The sequence below is a fragment of the Dreissena polymorpha genome, chromosome 10 (genome assembly GCF_020536995.1).
Source record: "Dreissena polymorpha isolate Duluth1 chromosome 10, UMN_Dpol_1.0, whole genome shotgun sequence".
NCBI classification, from domain to species: Eukaryota; Metazoa; Mollusca; class Bivalvia; order Myida; family Dreissenidae; genus Dreissena; species Dreissena polymorpha.
In genome coordinates, this window is record NC_068364.1 from 1,672,041 (window position 1) to 1,687,562 (window position 15,522).

General features: G+C 36.5%; 1 protein-coding gene across 4 annotated transcripts in view; it reads left to right on the plus strand.

Moving 5' to 3' along the window:
- Window positions 1-15,522, plus strand: part of LOC127848701 (heat shock 70 kDa protein 12A-like) — a 155,175-nt gene that overhangs the window by 128,192 nt on the left and 11,461 nt on the right. The window contains exon 1 of one of the 4 annotated variants that reach the window (XM_052381303.1): window positions 10,609-10,773. The exons of 2 other annotated variants lie outside the window; for them this stretch is intronic. The gene's annotated coding sequence lies outside the window, so the exon portion shown is untranslated. Of the gene's footprint in view, window positions 1-10,608; window positions 10,774-15,522 lie in introns of those variants that run through there. One more of the 4 variants, XM_052381305.1, reaches the window with a different exon arrangement.

A 15,522-nucleotide genomic window follows, 5' to 3' on the forward strand; every position in this document is an offset into this window, starting at 1 on the left:
TGCTGTGCCTAATAGCATCTACACCCCTGTTCTTGTATAGACAAAACCACTGTTCAAATATGGAATTAAGAAAATTGTTATGTAACTCATTGGTTAAATGCCATTTTGACTATGCTAGCTCTTCATAGTACAATGGTATTAGTAAACAGTTAAAAAGAAGATTACAAGTTGTATAGAATAAAGTTGTTAAATTTATTCATGGATATGACTCTAGAACATCTTTGAAAGTTAAAGTTTTTAGTAGTATTGGTTGGTTAAATGTTCAAAACAGAGTTATGCAAATAACACTCAACCATGTTTATAAAATTGTTAACAAGAAATGTCCTCCTAACATGACCTTTTTGTATAATAATTTTAGTTTAGTGTCTGATATACATAGTGATAACAGTAGACATAGTAAAGATAACTTTTATTTACCTCAATGTCCTCAAGTGAATGGTTTTACCAGCACTACTAACCGGTATATATATATATATATATATATATATATATATATATATATATATATATATATATATATATATATATATATATATATATATATATATTACTGTTGTTAAAAAAGTCATCAATAAAGTATTTGTACGTACATTTAAATGTGATGACAAGATAGTAGTATACATTGTGTAACTAATGCTCTCTAATAATATATGCTAATTACTATTTGATCTCAAGACTATAGTCTCAAGTTTAAATTAATGATATTTTTATGCGTATTAATGCCACCATTTTTGTACATTTTCCACCCATCTATAGGGCCCCATTGGAAATAAGTTGCAAACCTTTCATGGGACATCCTGTGGTATACATATCATGTCTTGATTTCAACATCTTGTAACTACTTGTTATTTCAGATCTCTGCCAAATACACTGACTATTTACTTGTAACTGAATATAAATGATTAACTTTGAATGTGATATTCAAAATGTGATATATCAATGCATTGTGATCCAAAACCTGTGATAATTGTTTTCCAATTGTTAAATGTTGTAAATTGACTGTATTGTATGATCTGTACTTGTATGACATGTATATAAATATGCATGAATAAATCAATATTTAGAAAAGTGTGACTGACACTGTTTCCAGACATATTACAGTTAAATTACTTCATGTCAGTAATGGCAGTCAGGGATGGAAAATATCTTTTTACAATTGTTGCCTGCACTGTCGACCATATTTAGTGTTTTTGTTTCCCATCTAAAGATTACCGAACCAAAACCATGGGCATGCCTGTGATAAGTATCTTAAAGTTTCTTAAAAGATAAATAATATAAATTTTAACAACACCACTGCTCAGTTTTAACATTTCCAATACAGTATGTCTTATTTTGAGAGGCCATTCTGAATTGAGTTCATTTCCAAGGGCAAAGTTAATATATTAATATTACCAAACTGAACATTGTTACACTGTCCCTAATTTTAATGGCACTGGATTGTTTAAGGCTTTGAAAAGCTAGTTGCCTCGCCGGGATAACAACATCTGGAATTAAAATGCCTAGGATAAAATATAAACAATATCTGCCAGAAGTACTGTATGGTTGCCATAATCAAATGTACAGAAAGAATTGTTTTTCAAATTCAATCAAGCCCCACTCATTCCATTCCATGAAACCTTTCAGGTGTCTAAATACTGATAATAGCCCCACTGAGGGCTGTATGGCTATGGTCCATATACAGTTTGTGACTGCCTGGCTGGTCACTATAATGGCATTGGGACCAACGTGGAGTTTACTATTTCTTATATTACACCAAAGAGTTTTTTCTGTAACACTGTACAGTGTTGTACGATTGTTTATGGTATAGAACATAAATATTGATTAAATCTCAAAGTTTGTCGCCTGCAGCCGAACATCAGCAGTGTTGCAATGATTATAATTTAGGAAATACTGATTCTTTTAAGTTTGAATAATGTTGCTGTTTTCACTTCAATAAACAACTAATTGGCTTTCTTAACATTTTATTAAAATTTGAATATTTTGCATGCAATAATATCTAATTTTAAACAATAACATTAATGAATATTCTATTATATTACTCCTTAAAGATATTGGTCCTTATATATCTATATTATCAGTTGATTTAGTGCAAATTTATTGGTGTGTAACCCGAACTATATTTTCGGTGTAATATCTTCCGCCTAGAGGCGTTAGACATATCCTTCCACCAAATACACCCGAGAGACGATCGCCGATATGGCGGAATTGTCCGAGGTGTCCCGATTGACTGACCTGTGTGAATGCGCGCTAAGCATTGTGGGAAACGGACTTTTTCCATCATGGCGTTGGTAAACATAATAAACACGGAAGTGAAAAATGGTAATTAATTATTATCAAAAACAGGCCCCATCAAACCGGGCCAGCTGAAATATATACATGGATGCAGTTTGTGCTTCAAAAGGAGCCACTTTTCATGTCAGTCTATTGTTTGTAAGAATTACCTAACACGTAACTTAGACTAACTAAACACGTTGCAAGACGGATTATGGAGGTTTCGGCGAAACACCAGTTCGGCGAAACACCAGTTCGGCGAATTGATTATAAATAGTAGGTGTTAAACCGGTTCGGCGAAATGATTTATTGTTGATTACGGCATTGCAAATTGTATATTTTAATTAGCGATATTTTTAACTACTGAATAGGTGTGAATAGACTCGGCGTATGCACGCCGTAAGTTGTGACGGTTGTGGTCGGTGGCAGCATCGTAAATGCGACACCGGTATTACATCTGAGCAGTACCGCTTGATGTCAGACGAAGTAGAACCAGAAGAGGATGGGATGGAAGAAGTCTCAAATACCATAGATGACCGGTCGTTCGATATATCGAACCGAAATATTGAGCGACCACATGTGTCGCTTGATCAATCACTACCCGATCGACCACTTGATGATGTCATTCCCAACGCGGTACCAACAACGTACGAAGTAGTGGAAAGTGGCAGTAAGCGTGGTGGTCGACTACTCGTGAGCAGTGACGGCTACACATACAACGCAAGGAAGACACACAGTGGAAGAACGTACTGGACATGTAGTGTGAGAAATAAGCAAGTAACATGCTTCGCTAGTGTAAAACAATTTGGCGACATGTATACAGCCAGTCTAAATGGACATACACATCCCGCAGATCCAGGGGCATATAAAAAATCTAAGATCAGAACAAAGGCGAAGCAGATCGGTCGCAGTGATGTGTACCGTCCGGCGGCAGAAATTGTAGAGACGGTCATGAAAGAAATGGTGACAGAAGACGATGTGTGCCTGCCTCGAATGGACAATCTTACAACAGCCGTCAACTTACACCGCCAGAAGATGCGCCCACAAGAACCATGTGACTTCAATTTTGACCTTGACAGGGAATACATAGGTCAGAACTTTATACTCGATGACATCCGTTATGAGGACCAACGACATATAGTGTTCGCAACAACGGAACAACTCAGTGTATTAAAACAATCAAGAAAGTGGTTTGTAGATGGGACGTTCAAACTGGTAAAACGTCCCTTCTACCAACTAGTGACTATTCATGCCTTCGTAAGAAAAGGCGAAGATACCAAACAAGTACCACTGGTATATATTCTTATGTCACGAAGAACCAAGCACGACTACATTCAAGTCCTATCCAGCATTCACCGCCACCTGGACAACCCTCTTGTGTGCTTTTCATGTGCCACTTTTATGTATTAAGTATTTATATATGTATTTTCATTACAATATAACAGAAATACAATGAAAATTTATGATGCGATTTAGAAAATGTATTATGAGATTATGTGCTGGACTATGTTATTGTTATGTAAAATTAAATAAAAGTATAAAAGTATGAATGTTGTTGTTAATTGGTCTAATTATTTGAAGAATGTGTCACTTGTGAAGAAAGACCCACTTGGTTAGGGATGTTTACTCAAAAAACATGACATTTCACACCTGGCATAGGTGAGGAATTTCGAGCTGTTGAGCACCAGACAGTGTCATTAGTCTTCATTAGAGATACTGTAACCATTCCATAAGGATTCATTTTAACTTTATCATTTTATTTTTGCTATTGGAAATAAAACAATTTATGAATGTGAACAAAATTTCAATTATAATTTTAATTGAGATTTTTTTTTAAATTTTGTACATGGAATTTAGATTGCTACATTTTTATATTTAACATATAATTTAGCAATATTTTACTTAGTAAGAACTGGGTTACTAAGTTACTGAGTTTTATTTAACTTTTTTTTGGTTCTTAACATTACATTATGAATTGCAATAACAAAATTGATATAACATATACTTCAGCAAAATTTTCCTTAGTAAGAACTGAGTTACTAAGTTAATCAGTTGTATTGAACTTTTTTTCCAAATTGTCAAAACTTTTCTGATAGCAAGAAATAAGTAATTGATCTGCTAATGGGCAACACAATAGTGTTTGCTATCACTTCGCCGACAATTGGAATGTGATAGCAATGCTGTAGATCGATCTATTCACACCTATTAAGTAGTTACGTAGAGGCGTAATCAACTATAAATCATTTCGCCGAACCGGTTTAACACCTACTATTTATAATCAATTCGCCGAACTGAGGTTTCGCCGAAACCTCCAGTAACCTTGCAAGACTGTATCTTCGAAATAGTAAATAAATCAAAATCATTAATAAATATTTATAATTAAATACCTGCTGAAATTTGAGGACATAAACGATTTAAAATAAACGCTGTGAACATTACAAGGAATCTTACATGTAGGCCTCATGTGTGAAAGGATTAATCAGGGATAAAATAAATGGAGTTCAAAGGATCTAACATTTTGAGGAGGAAGTCATGGTATCTTGGACATTTGGCACTTTCATATATTTATTTAGTAGATACTGAAAATGCTGAATGTGCTAATTGCAACATCAAAGACGAGCAGGTGAGATTTTTACAGCTTTATTTTTCTTGACATAAAGTCGTATGTTTTCCATTTAATTTATATGGCGCTCTAGTCTTATTTATAAGACGCGCAAAGAATTTAGAGATACTTTTTATATGGGCTAAATTCTTTGCTCCAAATATTACCCATATAAAAAGTAGCTTAATATTTAAGAGCGTCAAAAATTTGGACTAATGGCGCTCAATTTTAGCTCGGCTGTTTTCGGGGAAAACCCTAGGTATTGTCATAGCTCGTCGTCAGATGTCCGCGTCGTGCTAAAACCTTTACATCGGCTCTAAAATCAAAGTGCTTCCACCTATAACATTGAAACCTCACATGTATATGCACCGTGATGATTTCTACACACCTCACCCATTTTGGGGTCACTCGGTCAAAGGTCACTAACCTCTAAAAAATTCTTTTAATAAATTTCATTTATTCAAAACTGCACCGCAGCCTAGCTTGGCACCCATAATGTGGTGCTCTTGTTTATATATAATTTTAAAAATGTATTAATAACCAGAATAGTTTATGCATGTATAAATAAAAAGATACAGCCATGAACAGTGTGTTTTAATTTTTAATAAATATGCTTTGATTGCGTATATGCAAAACGATGAAGTCCATATATTGTTAACTGATTTTTAAAATGTTGAATGTCACACATTACGTACCAGTCCGTTTATATACCGAAACTTTATGTACCACTATCTGACACTTTATGTACCATATTTATAATATAAAGAGATAACTAATTTAATATGAATGTGTGTTATTGATGAAATGTATTTTGTGTGATAGTATTTATGAATTTAGACTTATATATTGGCGATAGATTTTATATTTTGTCTGATTGTCTACTCTAAGTGTCACTGAGTGTCTTAGTTTAATTTATTAGCCCAAGTACATGTAGTACTTAATAAATGATTTATTAGTCTTACCTGAAATTGAAGTAAATTATAAAAATTCATTTGTCTCTTATCTTATCCTGACTAAGGATTATAAAGTCTAAAATGTTTGTATTATATTGTATAATTGAAATATGATACTTTGAAGAGAAGAGAGAATGACCTTAATGTTCAAACTGTAAAAAAAATCAAAATTATTTCCTTCTTTAGACTTTAATCATGTTTAGAGAATGACCATAATTCATCAGGACTGCTATGAATGAATGGACAATAACACCTATATTTTATGTAGGTGGTACATAAAGTTTCAAAGTACTGGTAGTACATTAAAGGTCTGGTACATGTACATAAGGTGTTACACCCTAAAATGTTCATGGTATCAGTGTTTCAATAATGTAGTGTTTCTTATTATGTATTGCTTAGGTTGTTTTGTTTCAAATTTCAAATTTGCATTTATTTTAAAGCATTTTCAGTCACTTTGTGAATTCCATGTTTTTTGTAATAAGGTTAATTATGTTGTACATGGTGTCAAATATTAATTCATGGTCGCTATGGTGTAGAGAATGATGTCCGCTGGGCGTGGGTTCGATCAATACTCTGGGAGTTCTCCTTATCATCTCCATGGACAACAAGTTCTGGTGTACCAAGTAGTAGTAGTAGTAGTAGTAGTGGTGGTGGTGGTGGTGGTGGTGGTGGTGGCAGTAGTAGTAGTAGTAGTAGTAGTAGAAGTAGTAGTAGTAGTAGTAGAAGTAGTAGTAGTAGTAGTTGTAGTAGTAGTAGTAGTAGTAGTAGACTAGTAGTAGTAGAAGTAAGATCAGTAGTAGTAGTCGTAGTTGTTGTTCTTGTTGTAGTAGTAGATAATTAATTAATTAGTAGTAGTAGTAGTAAGAGTTGTAATGGTTGTGTTTGTATTTGTATTGAATTCTGATAATACAACACAATGATGCTGCTGCTAACAATGATGATGATGAATATGATAATGCTGCTGCTGATTGTGATGATGATTATATGATGGGACTTTGGTCTTATAAAATTTGTGAGGTTCAAACACAAAACCTGTTGGATAATAAAACTTCTCATTTTATGACAAAAGAGCTAGATTGTAGAGTAAAAAATAAGTATAAAATTCGCTAATAGGAAAGCTACCATTAAAGGACCATGATTTGTGGGCTTCATCAAAAGCAATACATGAAACAGTTATATCTCTTTCAAATGCACTCAATATTGCTGTTCCAATTGATATGCTCAGAAATGCTTCTGGATGGGCATACACCAATGAGTACTTTCCTTCAGTTATTTCCTCTAAAGACACATTAACAACACTGTCGCCCTTAGCAGGAATTCCGGACGCCCCCCCAAGATGTTCCCTCACCAGACATTTCCCCCATTTTAGTTTTAGTGCTTACATTACCCCCCTCCTCACAATAAATTTATAATGGTTTGGTTGAAGTAAAATCTTGATTTATTATCAAAATGATTTTTTTGCTTATGTAATCTTATGTAATTAACTTTTTATATGAAGCAGCTTGTTTGTTGTTTTCTTTGGATTAATCATTCATTATTTTTGTTAAACTGTTTAAGGAGTGCATGACGATGTAAATCATTAGTAAGACGTGCATGTTGGTGTACTAGAGGAATACTAGAGGAATACATGAGATATTCTCAAAATCTTACACATGTTGTTTTTAATATAATTAAATAGGATCAATTGATGAATTAATTCAGTTTGAGTCAACTTGGGCTGGGTTGTAGAACTATAGTTATTTGTTGTTTTTAATCCAATTAAATAGGGTACTATGTAACTGTCAAAGAAAATATGCATTCATATGCATATAAGCCAAGTTTTGGATGTCACTGATATTTTCAATTTTACTAGTACCTAATTAAGACTAATTAAAACAGAATTGGACTTTCCTTGCAAAGTATTTATTAGTAATAATAAAATAAGCTAATGTAATCAAAACATATTGATATTTTAATAATTTAACTCAATGATATTAATAATATTTAAATTTGCCCCAAAAAACTAGGGCAGGTAGATAGGAAGGATTTTTTTTTTGGAAAACCAACAGTGTTGTCAGTGTAAAATATTTGTAAACCTTCTTCAATTTCAGTTTCACATTTTATGACCTGCAACACATTCTATGCTACTTTATTTTACTATGGTAAGTCATTAAAGTGTTATTTATTTTTCAACTATATAATGTGCTAATCTCATATAATGAATTACTACCCCATTTAAAGATGACACCTAATCTAAATTCATTAATACACTAGTTATAATTGTTTTATTGTAACATACTATTCCACTAAAAAATGACCATCATAGAACATCAATGCTGTGCTTTTACTAAAATTTTCATTGATCTCAATTATTTAAAGAAAAAAATCTTTCAAGCACTTATAAAAAAATATATAATTAGGGTGTCAAAATTTAACAAACTGAACAAGTCAATTTGAACTTCTCTTGCAATGCAAATGGAGCCACTTGAAATACCAAATTGTTCCCATACTAGTCGGCAATATAGCTATGACATTGTGTGTATTCTTAACATGCATCAGACACACCTTCTGAAACTTTTTAAGCGGTTTTGAAAACGCTATTTCATTGCAAACTTTCGTCAATAAAGGATACATGTTGTTATACAACCGAAAGTGAAAGTACAGTTTAAAAAAATGAATAAAGAGCGAAATTGTTGAAAACTTACGAAAATTTTAATTGATACTAACATAAGACCGTAAGACTGAACAAAACTATACTTAACTTTTAAATCATAACATGAAAGTTTACTTATAAAGCAAATTCTTCATTCATCCGCGGACTTCTTTGTGTCGTAGTCATAAATGCCTCCAAATGGAGGTGCGTGATGCGTCTAAGTATAGAGGTGACAATAACGTAGTGACGTCACCATTTATGTATAGAATGATCTATCTCACAGGTGGTTAGCGTGTGGCTATGATATTAATTAGTGAAAACATCATTTTGAATGATAAATAATCATATTATAACGAAAAATTAACTTTTCTGAAAAAAAAAAATATTTCACTATCAAATATATATATAACAAGGTATGCAACTCAAAATCAGCCCAAAACGGGGTGCATCGCTTTGAACAGCCATATCTTCATAAATTTTGCAGCGATTTTCACGATCTCGGTCTTATTCAACGCAGAAATGAATTTCCTTTCTGGAAATGTATATGTCTTGCAATATTTTAACAAATGCTGGGTCAACTTTTAAGAAATAACACGATACACAACACGCATGACCCAGTTGACAGTGATCATGCTGTCTTTAAGACTGAAATCTTCACGGAGTAAAGGGCAACTTCCCTACAAAGTTCATGTAGTTCGATACCATAATTCAATAAAACGTATGAAAAAACATTATTACCGTTCTTGTCGTTACATTCTGCATCAAGACTAACTGTCCAGCGCCGTTTGAAACCTTTGTTTACATACATTTCAACTAACTGACATTTTAAACATACGAGTGATTTCATTGGTCCAATGCGGAGGTGTGTCTTTACGACTGGAGATTTCATTCATAAAGAATACATGATCACTGTCAACTGGGTCATGCGTGTTGTGTATCGTGTTATTTCTTAAAAGTTGACCCAGCATTTGTAAAAATATTGCAAGACATATACATTTCCAGAAAGGAAATTCATTTCTGCGTTGAATAAGACCGAGATCGTAAAAATCGCTGCACAATTGATGAAGATATGGCTGTTCAAAGCGATGCACCCCGTTTTGGGGTGATTTTGAGTTGCATACCTTGTTATATATATATTTGATAGTGAAATTTTTTTTTTCAGAAAAGTTAATTTTTCGTTATAATATGATTATTTATCATTCAAAATGATGTTTTCACTAATTAATATCATAGCCACACGCTAACCACCTGTGATCTATCTATAAATTATACCGTCTAACTCCCCTTTCGGGTATGATCGACAGGTGCGCAGTCAGTGCAGGTAAAACTGTTAAAAGTGAAGTGATTTAAGGTTAAAAACATGTCTCCCAGAGTTCAAGGGGCAGAGGGGGAAGGCAGGGACTGCTTAAACCCTTCAAGATCAGGATGTAAAACTGTAGTGGCGGGGAGGTTGATCCACATCACAATAGCACTTGGAAAAAATGAAAACTTATAATACTTTGCAGTAGTATGGATCTGTCTGTAGGAGAGGGGATGCATGTGACGAGTGAATCTGGTGGGTCGCTCGATATATGATGGTAGGGGTACAGCCACTTAACATTGAACAATTTTGAAAAACATTATTAATGTAGCGTTATTTCGTCTATCTTGTAGGGTCTGCCAACCAAGTTCCTGTTGCATGGAGGTGACACTGTCATATGGGGAATAGTTATGTTTGACCCAGCGGACTGCTCGGCGCTGTACATTTTCAATTTTTTGTATATTTTGTAATGTATGAGGGCTCCATACGGAAGAAGCATATTCAACCTGTGTTCTAACCATGGTCTTGTATGCAAGCTGGCGAATGTTGGAATTTCTCGTCTGTATGTTCCTGCGGAGAAAACCAAGAGATTTATTAGCGTTATTTGTAATTCTATTTATATGGGTGTTCCAGGAAAGGTCTTTTCAAATGTCCACGCCTAAGTATTTTGTATTGTCAACAGTTTCTAATATTTGTCCATGGAGCCTGTAATTAAAAAAGAATTTTGATTTATTTCTGGTTATGTTTAAAACTTGACATTTACTTGGGTTGAACTCCATGTCCCAAAGATGTTCCCATTTCATTAATTTATCGAGATCTTCTTGTAGAGTATAGTATGTGTGTTAGTTTGATAGAGTAACCGTTCTTTATTTTCAGAAAACAGCTGCCTATTTTTAGAAATAATACAGATGAATCATGAATCAAAACAAATATTTAGAAGTACATCAAACATTTTGTTGAAGTTTAATTAGATTAAGAGGTTTATGTTATAATAAGTCGTGGATCATAAAGCAAGGTATGTTGTAGATGTTCTTTTCGAGAAAAATAAAAGAAAGGCATTTGCATTTTCTAGAACGACGTGTCATCATGGCGGCTCTGGCGGGGGTCAAAGTCCAAAATCCGACTGTTGTTTGTTTAATCATTTAAGTAGAAATAAGTGCATGTTGAAACAAATATATTTTCAGATTTCTACCAGTCTTTTATGTTTTGTTTGTCTTTATTAACTTACCTGCACATGATGTTATTGGAAGGGACTACGGCAGTTATAAACAAAAATAATGTCGCCTATCATGTAGATTGGGTAAATGGTATGGCCTATGGGGAAACCCTGATAAACATTAAATACATATTTATAACGAATATTTGGAAGATTGTTTTTCTTTGATGATATTACTCGTACAACAATACGTCTTCACAATGACATGTTTTCCTTCGCGCAAAGAGTTTGGTTTCCCAGTTTGTTAACCTGAGAGAGCGCGGTAGCTTTGTGCAATCAATAAATAACAGAGCAGGCGGCGCTTTGTTGGCAAGTATGTCTAGAGTGTGATGTATCAATATTCATGAATGTAGTGTTGTGTGTAAATGAATAGTTGAATGTAACCTGTGGTGTTTTGTACGACAAAAGAGTTTGGGGTAATGAACGCTTTCTGAGTAGCATGGTCTTGTTGTCTTTAAAACCCGTAATTGGCCATTTATAACGTGCTTGTACGAGCTACAACACTAAACTGGCGACGAGGATGGCCAACCTTCCTCCATTTCCTTCGTTCAACATCCATGACAGCGGCGACACGTCAAATTCTTCGTCAAATTCAGCCGGCGTACGGTGGCGTAAGTGGACGGAAAAATTAGACAATTTAATCTGTGCACTGGACATTGATATTGACAAGCGCAAAAGGCTCTCCTTCTGCATTACTGTGGCGAAGAGTGTTTCGACATATATGACTCGTTCACTGATGAACAAAAAGGGGTAGGTTCTACTAAAACTGTACAGAATGAAAACGGTGATAACATAGAAACCCCTGACGAATATGGAAAATTGTGTTCCTCATTCAAAAACTATTTCACTCCGAAACAGAATCTTACCTACGAAATCTATAAGTTTAGGCAGTCGAAACAAGAATCTGGTGAGTCGATCGACACCTTTTACACAAGGCTAAGAACCCTTGCAGCGACATGTGAATTTCACAACAAGGACACTGAGATCCTTAACAAAGTTATACAAGGATGCACGTCTACACGCATCAGACGTCGAGCTCTGCGAGATAACTTTACTCTTGACAGACTTATTGAAGAGGCTCGCGCATTGGAGGTTTCCGAGGTTAGAGCGTCTGACATGGAGGGACGGCAAGCAGCTAACGCTAACGCTATCCACACTATCCCTGGTGGTTCGCGTGGTCGTGGTGTGTCTTCGCGTGGTCGTGGTGTGTCTTCGAGTGGTCGTAGTGTATCTTCACGAGGTCGTGGTTCCTACAACAACCCATCCCAGGCATCAAGAACTGGCACTGACTGTCGTAACTGTGGTGGCAAACATGTAGACCGGAAGTGTCCGGCATTTGGGAAGAAGTGTCATCATTGTGGCAAATTAAATCATTTTCAAACAGTTTGCAGATCAAGATTACAACATGTGAACTATACAGAAGCCAGTACTTCAGAAGCTACACAAAATAGTTCTAGTGATGAATCTGTATTTAACCTTTGTTGTACAAATTCTAGCATACCCTCTGTTTGTGTTAATATTTTTAACAGTGATGTTAAATTTTTGATTGATACTGGTTCTAGTGTAAATATAATGAATGAAAATATTTACAATAACATGGGCAGCAAACCTTCTCTTCAACAGCCTGTACCATTGATTTTTGCATACGGTGCATCTCAACCTTTAGATGTTAAGGGTTATTTTAGAACAACCATCAATTATAAGGGTAAAACAGTTACTGCTGACATGTATGTTGTAGGTAACACTGACTCTGGGCAGTCCAGCTGTCTCCTTGGGGCCAAAACTGCTCAAGCTCTGGATATTGTTCAGTTTGCATTTTCTTCGTTTGCAGCTTCAAGTTCTATTCCAGATCAGTACCCTTCTCTGTTTGATGGCAAGATGGGCAAGATAGAGGGCATCTCTGTGAAACTGCACATTGATCATGATGTTCCCCCAGTGACACAGCGTCATAGGCGAATTCCATTCCATGTACGCAAAGATGTTGAAGCTGAACTCAAGCGTCTTGAAGACCTTGATGTTATTGAGCCTATTTCAGGTCCCACACCCTGGGTAAGCCCCGTTGTAGTTGTCCCCAAAAAGTCAAAAGGTGTTCGTGTTTGCATTGACATGCGTGAGGCTAACAAGGCTATCTCTAGGGAGAAACACCCTATGCCAACTGTGGAAGAACTTATGTCAGATTTGAATAGTTCTACAGTATTCAGCAAACTTGATCTGTCCAACGCATATCACCAACTTGAACTTGATGAGTCCAGCAGGTACATCACTACTTTTGTCACTCATGTTGGTTTACGGCGCTACAAACGTCTATTGTTTGGTGTGAATGCTGCATCTGAAATTTTCCAGAAGACGGTTGCAGACCTCCTTGCTGACATCCCTGGTGCAAAGAACTTGGCAGACGACATCATTATTCATGGTAAATCTCAGTCAGATCATGATCGAGCACTTAGCCTTACATTGGAGCGACTGAACAGATGTGGTGCCAAACTCAACAGAGATAAATGTGTCTTTTCTGTAAACAAAATCTCTTTCTTTGGCCATGTTTTCAGCGATACAGGTGTTTCGGCTGATCCAGAAAAAATTAAGGCTATTGTAGGTCACTCAGCTCCTCAAAACCCAGCTGAAGTAAGATCTTTCCTTGGCATGACGCAGTATGTTTCTCGATACATACCTCACTATACAACCATGACTGAGCCACTCAGACGTCTCACTAGGCAAGATGTTCCTTGGGATTGGTCAAGTGATGCCCAAAATGCTTTTGATAGTTTGCGATCTGCTCTGTCTAGTACTAAGGTGATGGCTTACTTTGACCAGAACAAGTCAACTGAGGTTCTTGTTGATGCATCCCCTGTTGGAGTCGGAGCGATTCTCACTCAGGAAGGTAGAGTTATATGTTACGGAAGCCGTGCACTCACAGACGTGGAACAGCGATATTCACAAACAGATCGTGAGATGTTAGCTGTTGTTTATGGTGTTGAGCACTTCCATCTGTATCTCTTTGCTTCTGAATTCAATGTGATCACAGATCACAAACCCCTTCTAGGTCTTGTGAACAGTCGTAAACCTGCTTCTGCGCGCATTGAGAGATGGCGTCTTCGGTTGATGCCGTATCAGTTCACACTCGAGTATCGTCCAGGTAAAGATGACCTGAATCCTGCTGACTATATGAGCAGGCACCCATTCACGAAGCCAAAACGTGATAATGCAGCTGAGGCTCATGTTGCTTTCATTGTCCAGAAGGCAGTACCGAAAGCTATGTCCTTACAGGAGATTCAAACCGCAACCAGAGAGGATGCTACACTGCAGAAAGTTATGACAGCCATTCAGTCCGGCAACTGGTCTCACTCCGATTGTACGTCCTTTGTCAGGTTTCGAGATGAGTTTTCGATAGTAGATGGTGTTATTTTGCGTGACCACCGCATTGTTGTTCCCACTTCCTTGCAGCAGCATGTTGTCGAAATTGCTCACCATACCCACCAAGGCATGGTTAAGACAAAGCAACTAGTTAGGGAGAAGGTGTGGTTCCCCGGCATTGATAAGATGGTTGAGGATGCGGTAAGATCTTGTATCCCATGTCAGGCTTCATATCCCGGTCCAAACAAACGAGAACCTATCTGTCCTACAAAGCTTCCTTCTAAGCCATGGGAAGAAGTTGCTGTTGACTTTGCAGGTCCTTTCCCATCTGGCCAATACTTGCTTGTTGTAATGGATGAACACAGCCGGTTCCCAGAAGTGGAGATTGTTTATTCGACAGCTGCCAGAGTTGTTGTACATTGAAGTCTATCTTTGCTCGACAAGGATTTCCCTCTGTCCTGAAGTCAGACAATGGTCCTCCATTTCAGGGACAGGAATTTGCAGAGTTTGCTTCTACCTGTGGGTTCAAACACCGAAGAATTACTCCTCTTTGGCCTGAGGCCAACGGAACTGTAGAAAGGTTTATGGCCACACTTAACAAGTTTGTTAGGGCTGCAGTTGCTGCGAACCGTGATTGGAGAGATGAACTTCATGATTTTCTCATGCACTACAGAGCAACTCCCCATGCATCCACTCAGATATCCCCCTTTGAAGCCCTTGTTGGGAGAAAGATGAGTATGGGACTACCTGAAATCTCAAAGCCTGTCTATCCTGTTTCTGTCTCTACTCGTTTGGCGATAAATGATGCAAACAGTAAGCAAAAGATGAAACAGTATGCAGACAGCAGACGTCACACAAGTCCGTGTACATTGATAGCAGGTGACCAGGTGCTGGTCAAACAGCGTAAGGTTGACAAACTTACACCTCCATATAACCCTGACCCTTACACAGTCAAAGAGAGACGTGGAAGCATGGTTATCGCTGATAGGAATGGTCATACCATTACTCGCAATTCCTCACATTTCAGACCTGTTAATGCTAGTATTCCTGATCCTGATCCTGATCCTGAGGGTGAACCTGAAAGCATTGTTGAATGTCCAGTCCCTCAGTTACCTGACCTTGGTTCGAGTCAATCTGATTTGTCTCCTACAATGACTCCTGTTCCCTTGCGCAGAAATCCACCTAGAGCAGCGGGAA